Source organism: Rhinolophus ferrumequinum, chromosome 22, assembly GCF_004115265.2.
Source record: "Rhinolophus ferrumequinum isolate MPI-CBG mRhiFer1 chromosome 22, mRhiFer1_v1.p, whole genome shotgun sequence".
Classification (NCBI taxonomy): domain Eukaryota; kingdom Metazoa; phylum Chordata; class Mammalia; order Chiroptera; family Rhinolophidae; genus Rhinolophus; species Rhinolophus ferrumequinum.
This window is the reverse complement of record NC_046305.1, coordinates 1,927,670-1,934,872: the sequence shown is the minus strand read 5'-3', so window position 1 is coordinate 1,934,872 and position 7,203 is coordinate 1,927,670. Positions and strand designations below refer to the sequence as shown.

General features: G+C 43.1%; 1 non-coding gene across 1 annotated transcript; it reads left to right on the top strand.

Annotated features, from left to right (window-relative positions):
* The first annotated feature begins 4,100 nt into the window (after positions 1-4,100).
* Positions 4,101-4,173, top strand: TRNAK-UUU (transfer RNA lysine (anticodon UUU)). The gene has a single exon. It is a non-coding gene; the product is annotated as a tRNA-Lys (tRNA).
* Positions 4,174-7,203: the final 3,030 nt, after the last annotated feature.

Sequence of the window (7,203 nt, the reverse complement as noted above, 5' to 3'; positions counted from 1 at the left end):
TAAAAAATTACTAGTAATACAAACACATACATAGTACTAACTATAATTAATTTAAAAATATGGTGGGAAGAGATGGGAGAGGAAATTTTAATTGTGTAATTATTTACACTGCTTTTGAACTCTGTGTTATTGCCTTTACAAAATACTAAACAACAAAGTAATCAAAATCACTAAAAAAAATTAAAGCACTATTCAGAAGCCTTACAGGAAAGATTGTCTTGTTTTGAACAGATCCCCACTCCCTCAGAGCCTCATGTGTTATTGTCACTCTCAGGCTCCAGTAGCACAAGAATCAGGTTTATTCCTGGACAGTCAGGTTTGGAAAGGGGAGAACTAGTGATTACATGGGTGAACATGTGTGGCTCTCTAGATGGGACTAGGAGTCTTAGGGGCTTGGTCCTAACTGCAGGCTCAAGCTCGTTGCACAAGCACTGATGGGCACGGTGGGTCACACAACTAAACAGAAGCCCCCATAGTTAGCAACTCAGGTTTATACATTCAACCTCAACAGGGAGCTGTGTAAATGGAACCCAAAGCATTTACCTATGAACGGACCACACCTGTCCCCTTTCAGGGTTAAACTCTTGAAATTTGCTTACAGATCCATTTATGGAAAAACTCACTTATTGAGTGCTTCCTATGTAATCTGGCAGACCAATATTTATTCAACAAATTGTTCATGAGTAGCTACTACATGACATGTACTCCTCTAGATACAGGAAGATAGCTGTGAACAAAACAGGCAAAACTCTATCCTCTTGGAGTTTGCATCCTGATGGGAAATGCTGACAAATGAAGAAGTAAAATATATAGTGTAGAAGACGGTGATAAATACTAATGAAAAAGTAAAGGAGGAAAGACAATAGGATGGCTGGTTTTTAAAAAGAAAACTTTTGTAGTTTTACATATGTTAAACAGGTCAAACTTCACTGAGAAAGTGATGTTTCAGCAAAGATCTGATGGAAATGAGTTAGGCACATATTTGAGAAAGAGTTTCCAGGAGTTTCCAGCAAGTGAAAAGTCCTGAGGATGGAGTATGCCTGACTTGTTTGAGAAGAAGGAGGTGGGTGTGGCTGGAGAAGAGGGGAGTAGAGGGAAGGGACTAAAAGGAGGGGAGGGGCTAGAAGAGGGCTCTTGCAGGCCTTTAGAAGCATTCTGTCTAGCCTTATACTGAAGGAGAGGGAAACCCTTGGAGAGCACTACTGCTGTGTTTAGGACAGACAGGATGGGGCAGGGTAAATAGAAACAGGGGGACCAGTGAAGAGTCTATTGCAAACATCTAGGTGAGACAGGTGGTGATAGATTTTGCAGTGTGATGACAGTGGGAATAGTTTAAAATCGTTGAATTATGGACCAATTCTGAAGGTAGAGCTGATAGATGGGCTGTAGGACCCGAGTGGGAAGAGAGGAGGCACAGACGGAGTCGTTGATTACTGAGATGGGAAACACTGGTGAGGCGCAAAATTGGGCGGAAGACCAGTTCAGTTTTTAACAAAGTTATGGGTAAAATGCTTGTGCAGAAAGCAGCTGTATGTGTGAGTCTGGAGAGTGAACAACAGGCCAAGATAGACATTTGCGTTTAAGGACTGAGCCCTGAGCGCGAGATGGCTAGGGAGGGTCATGCAAGAGATAGTTATAATGCAACAGTAATAGAACTGAAGAAATCTCAGGACCCTGGCGTATTCCAGGAGCTTCTACACTAGTCTTGAGAAGTCAGCTAAAGCTTCCAGGAGGAGGCAATGGGTAATGTCGGAACTGAAATACAAAGGACAAGCAGGAACTGACAAATGGGAAAAGGGAAGGATTTCCAGGCCACACACAACCGCCAAGTCCCAAAGCAAAGGATGTGAGACAATTGGGAATTTCACTGTCGTTGATTCCACTCCAACTTCTCTGTCACACTCACCCTTCTTTGGGAGGCGTGACTACAGACGCTTGGGGGGAGTTAAATTGGACAGATTTGAAATTTGGATTTGGTGAGTAATATTTATGTGGCTTCTGGTCCCTTCTGTGTGAAGTTCTCACTCAGCATCTAGCGGGGTGGTTCCTGAATGTAGGGCAAACACAGGAGCCTGTGCCCTGAGATCAGTCTGGAAACACACAGAATTCCTGGCCCCTGATCAAACGGATCCAAACAAATCTAATGGGAAATGGAATTTTGAAAGTTTAGCTCCCTCGCAGGCAAAGAAACAGCTCTTGAGGTTTTCTATGGGATGGGATGGGAGTGGACGGGTAAGGACATTTCTGCCCGAAGCGGGAGTGCTAACCACACAGCCCCGGTTCTTCTCCAGCGAGGGTTTCCTCAGGTCTTGCTCTGCGGCGCCTCCTCGGTTCCCTCCGCGGTTCCTCCACCAGCCAGGACAGCCTTTTGAAAGGCGGGTTCTGAGGCTGAGTCAGGAGGAAGGAAGCACACACCCGAAGGCACCGCTGGGACTAGCTGGGGGGAGGGGCGATTTAAAGAGGAGGCGGAGAAAACGGTGGGGAAGTGAGGAAAGAGGAAAAGAAATTTGACACACTTTGCTGGGAGCAGTAACTGATGGTGGAAAGGGACCTCAGCGAGGGGACCTCGGTCTGTACGCAGAGCGCAGCTGGAGCGCGTGGACCGCGCTTGACTGGGAGTTCTGTAGCAAATACAGCGCAGCTGTATTCAACAGCTGAACTAAGTCTAGATCTTACATATTTAAAACCTTTCCAACATTCGCCTGAGGATCAGCTTGACTTGGAAGTGTGGCGCGCAAGTCCCACGTCCTCTGCTTCTACGCACACACATCTTGCTCTTCTGCTTGATAACGTCAGACATTTCTGATAAATTAAGACTCATTGGCAAATAAAATATTCAGAAGAACAACAGTAAAAAGACTGATTGGCTGTGGCACGTTGTCGGGGGTGTAATAATGCTCTCCCCGGATCCCCGTCAGGGGAACAATTGGAAACAGTCAGAGACGCCTCTTTCAGTCGCGAAGGCTTCCTATCCGATTTCATGGAGAAGGAAGTGACAAATTCCACGGGTACTTCATTTAAAAGGATTTTCAAGTTATCACCTATTTATTATGCATTGGTTGATTGTGCACTGCAAGGAGATGCAAATATACCACAATCCACGACAACCATTTTTAACACAGATTTGGGGTCACAGGAAATAACATCAGATTCCAATGTTCATACTTGCATTTGGTACAAAGAAGTATGGTAGGAAGATGAAGAAAAGACTAAATACAAAATGATGTTGTATTGGGATAAAATTCTATGGGAGACACAGACCAGAAATGACAAATTCAAGGAAACAAAGATCAATGTAAAATCTTCCACAGAAGATTAAAGAAGGGCCGATTCTTTCTCTCTCTCTCTCTCTCTCTCTCTCTCTCTCTCTCTCTCTCTCTCTCTCTCTCTCTCGCTCCCGCTCTCTCTCTCTCCTTTCCCCTTCTCTCTGTTGGTAAGTATTAAATTACTATAATTTTCCGATTCCTTTGATACAAGTCACTATGTTCTTCTGGAGAATTTAAACTTATGAAGAACAATGGTAAATGCCCACTGGAAAAATGTGGGAGGAAACACCAAATTTGCCAAAATACTTTTAGGGGGTAAGAACAGCCCCAAAGCAGTGAGTGTACAGTACAGCCACCCACACTCACCACATTTCCCTCCTTGTTAATGACTAGCTTTTTTTTCTTCCACCTAGAAATAAATGTCAGATGTTACCAAATTTGGCAGATTCTTACCCTTGCTCTCTCCTGGTTGCTTTTCACTATTTTCCTCTTGTTTTTTTATTGTTTCCTTGTGTCTTTTTTGGTTATTTCTTGGTGCCCAGTAAGGGCTGACAGATTTAATGGAAAATTTCATAAAATTTAATGGAACAACAGTTGGGTTTTTTAAAATTTTCTTCCCACAACTGTATTAAAATAAGGATTATTTTCTTAATGCCATTTATATACCTTCTCTACCAACCTGCAGAAAACATAAACAAATGCTGGACGAATGGACTCTGGGGGTCAAACATCTGCTCAGTTGCCTTTCCTGAAGGCAACAGTGATCATGCCACACGATTGAACTGAAATAATCAGTGACACTATCTCTGCACATGGAAGAAACCCACCATCAGGGCCTGGGTAGCTCAGTTGGCAGAGCATCAGACTTTTAATCTGAGGGTCCAGGGTTCAAGTCCCTGTCCAGGCGACTGGACTTTTGTTCCCCTGGTTTAAAGGGTGTTTCACCATTGTCTTAAGGAAACGTGGATTGGAGTTTGACAACTTTTATTTGCCTAAAGAGAGGAAACACCAGTAAGTCAGTTGTTACTTTCAACCTTAACCAGTAGCTGAGATTTGCTATTCTATTCCAAGCAGAAGATGACTGTAGCAGTTTTTAATAATGGGGATTTTCTGAGGAGCGCAGCACCAAAGGCTTACAGTGCATGGAATGTAAGAAAGCTATCCCTCTAGGCGAAGGTGTTTAGAAAAGGAACTGGACACTGTATTTATTGACTTATGTTTTCAGCATGTCAAAACCCAGGACCTTTCAGTCCTTCTTTCTCACAACTGAGCTACCTGGCAGATGGGGAAAGCTCTGCAGCTCACCACAGTAATGTCACATTCTAACAATCACAACAACAGGGAGTTATTCGACAAGTACTGCAGTATGGTCTTTAGGTGAAATACTCACCCTAACCAGAAATATTGGGACATTTTACTGTTTGTTTCTGCAATTTGGGCCCATTGTGTGTTGATTGTGCAGTTGATTGCTCACTGGATTGTATTTTTCTTTAGAAATATACATTTTCCCTTCCCTTTCTGCTGAAAGATTATACTTCCTATTCCATTTGAAGATGATACAATGGTCTACATACAAACGCATAAGGAACCTAAAACCAAACAAAAAATCTAGAACTAATAAGTATGTTCAGCACAGTCACAGAAGACAAGATCAAAATGCAAAAATCAATTGTATTTCTATACTGACAATAAACACATGAGCACCAGAATTAAAATACAGTGCTATTTACATCATCGGAAAAAAAAAGGAAAGAAAAATGTAGATGCAAATCTACACAAACACACACATGCTGAAAACTACAAAATGTGGATGAAACAAATCAAAGACCCAAATAAATGGAGAGATAGTCTGTGTTCATTGATCAGAAGACTCAACATAGTAAAGATGTCAACTCTCCTCAAAATGACATACAGGCTTAACACAGTTCCCATCACAATCCAGGTAAGATTTTTTTGTAGATATAGACACAAATATTATAACATGTGTATGAAAAGGCAAATGAGTTAGAATAACTAAAATTCTGAAAAAGAGGAATAAAGTGGAAGAAATCACTTATGACTTCAAGACTTATTGTACTGCCACAGTAATAAAGACTATATTATTGGCAGAGGGATAGGCTCATAAGTCAATGGAAGAGAACTCAGGAAGCACCACAAATTAGTACAGCTAACTTATTTCTGACATAAATGCCAAAGCAATTTAGTAGAGGAAGGAAAGTCCTAGTCAAAAAAATGGTGGTGGAGCAATTGGATAGCTACAGGCAAAAAATATAAACAACCTAAACCTCATACCTCATTAAAAACTTAACTAAGAATGGTTCGCAGATTTAAGTAAAACATAAAACTTTTAGAAAAAAAAATGAGGAAATTTGGAGGTGTCTGGGTCTTGGTGAAGAGTTCTTAGACATACACCAAAAAACACAACCCATAAAAGATAAATTTGACTAATTGGATTTCCTCAAAATCAAAAACTTTTGCTCTGCAAAGGACCCTGTTAAGAAGATAAAAAAGGCAAGCTGCAGACTGGCAGAAAATATTTGCAAACAACATATCTGACAAAGGACTCATAATAGAATATAGAAAGAACTCAAAACTCACATTAAAACAATCAATTCAGTTAGAAAATGGGCAAAAGGCATGAAAAGATGTTTTCACCAAAAAGTATATACACGTGAAAAAATGTTCACTATCACTGGTCATTTAGGAAATGGTGACACTGCCAAAGGCTGGCAAAGAGGCAGAAGCACTGCATCTATCCTACATTGTACAATGGTACCGTGACTGGCAGTTTGGCAGTTTCTTCCAAACAAAACATATACTTACCATAGGTACAATCCAGCAATCCACTCCTAGGCATTTATCCCAGAACAATGAAAATCTATGTCCACACAAAAACCTGTACGTTATTATTCATAGAAGCTTTATTTGTAATAGTTCAAACCTGGAAACAACCAAAACATTGAACTCACCTGCTTCGCTGAACGGGAGGATGGCTCCATGACCCCTCAGATTCTGCCCGAGGAGGGTCCCCCCAATTCTGCTCTATGCAAAAAGAGGCTCCTGGAAATTTAAAAAAGAAAAAAGAAAAGAAAGCTTCTGATATAGGACACTGGCGGCTTGGAACAGCGCAGCCCTGGAGGTGCTGGCCAGGCAGGAGTCGTCTGGTTGTGGAAGAGCGAATCTCTGACGTGCCCCGGAGAGAGGGGTACCGGAAAAACGATCAGAAGGAAGGAAGACAGAAAAGGAATGTTTTCTCAGCGCGGAAAGTCACAAAGGAACAAAGCGCATTGGGCCCTGAGAGGAGAGTTTCCCCTTGGGCCTTTCACTGGCGTTTCCTCTTCCGACGAGCGGACTGAATGCAGCACTCCGGCAGAGCGCGCGAGGTGCGGGGGTGGCAGGCCCTCCCCAGGCCCGGGCCTCTCCCCGACCTCCTGCAGAGACTGCCTCGGGGAGAGGATTTCCAGCCCAAAGTAAAGGCCTGGGTGGGTCAGGAAAAGGGGTCCCCGCCCTGCTGTCCGTAATAGAAGGGGACAGGGTGGTTGGGGTCGCGCACTGAGGTGTGGCCAGTCCTAGGAGCCCTGATCGTCTGGATAACAGTGGCTCAGGGTGCGGTGAAAGGGCGGAGGAGAAAGGCCCCCACGTCAGAGCCTGGACGTGCCATGTTTATAAACGGGATACGAACCCAAGCCTTCCCGGCCAGCGGATCCACGCAGATTCAAAGGGGAGTCAGCGCCACACGCACCTGTAACCTCACCTCGCCCCACCCCCTACCGCCCTCACGACCCCGGGGCCAGCTGGAGCCCATAGGTGTCATTTACTGAATGAGTCCATTTTAAGTGCACTCACATATTTCTGATAAAGAAAATGGAATAAATCCATATAATCAATTTTAAAAGTGTAACTGATTTACAAAACTGGCTACAAAACAACATGATAA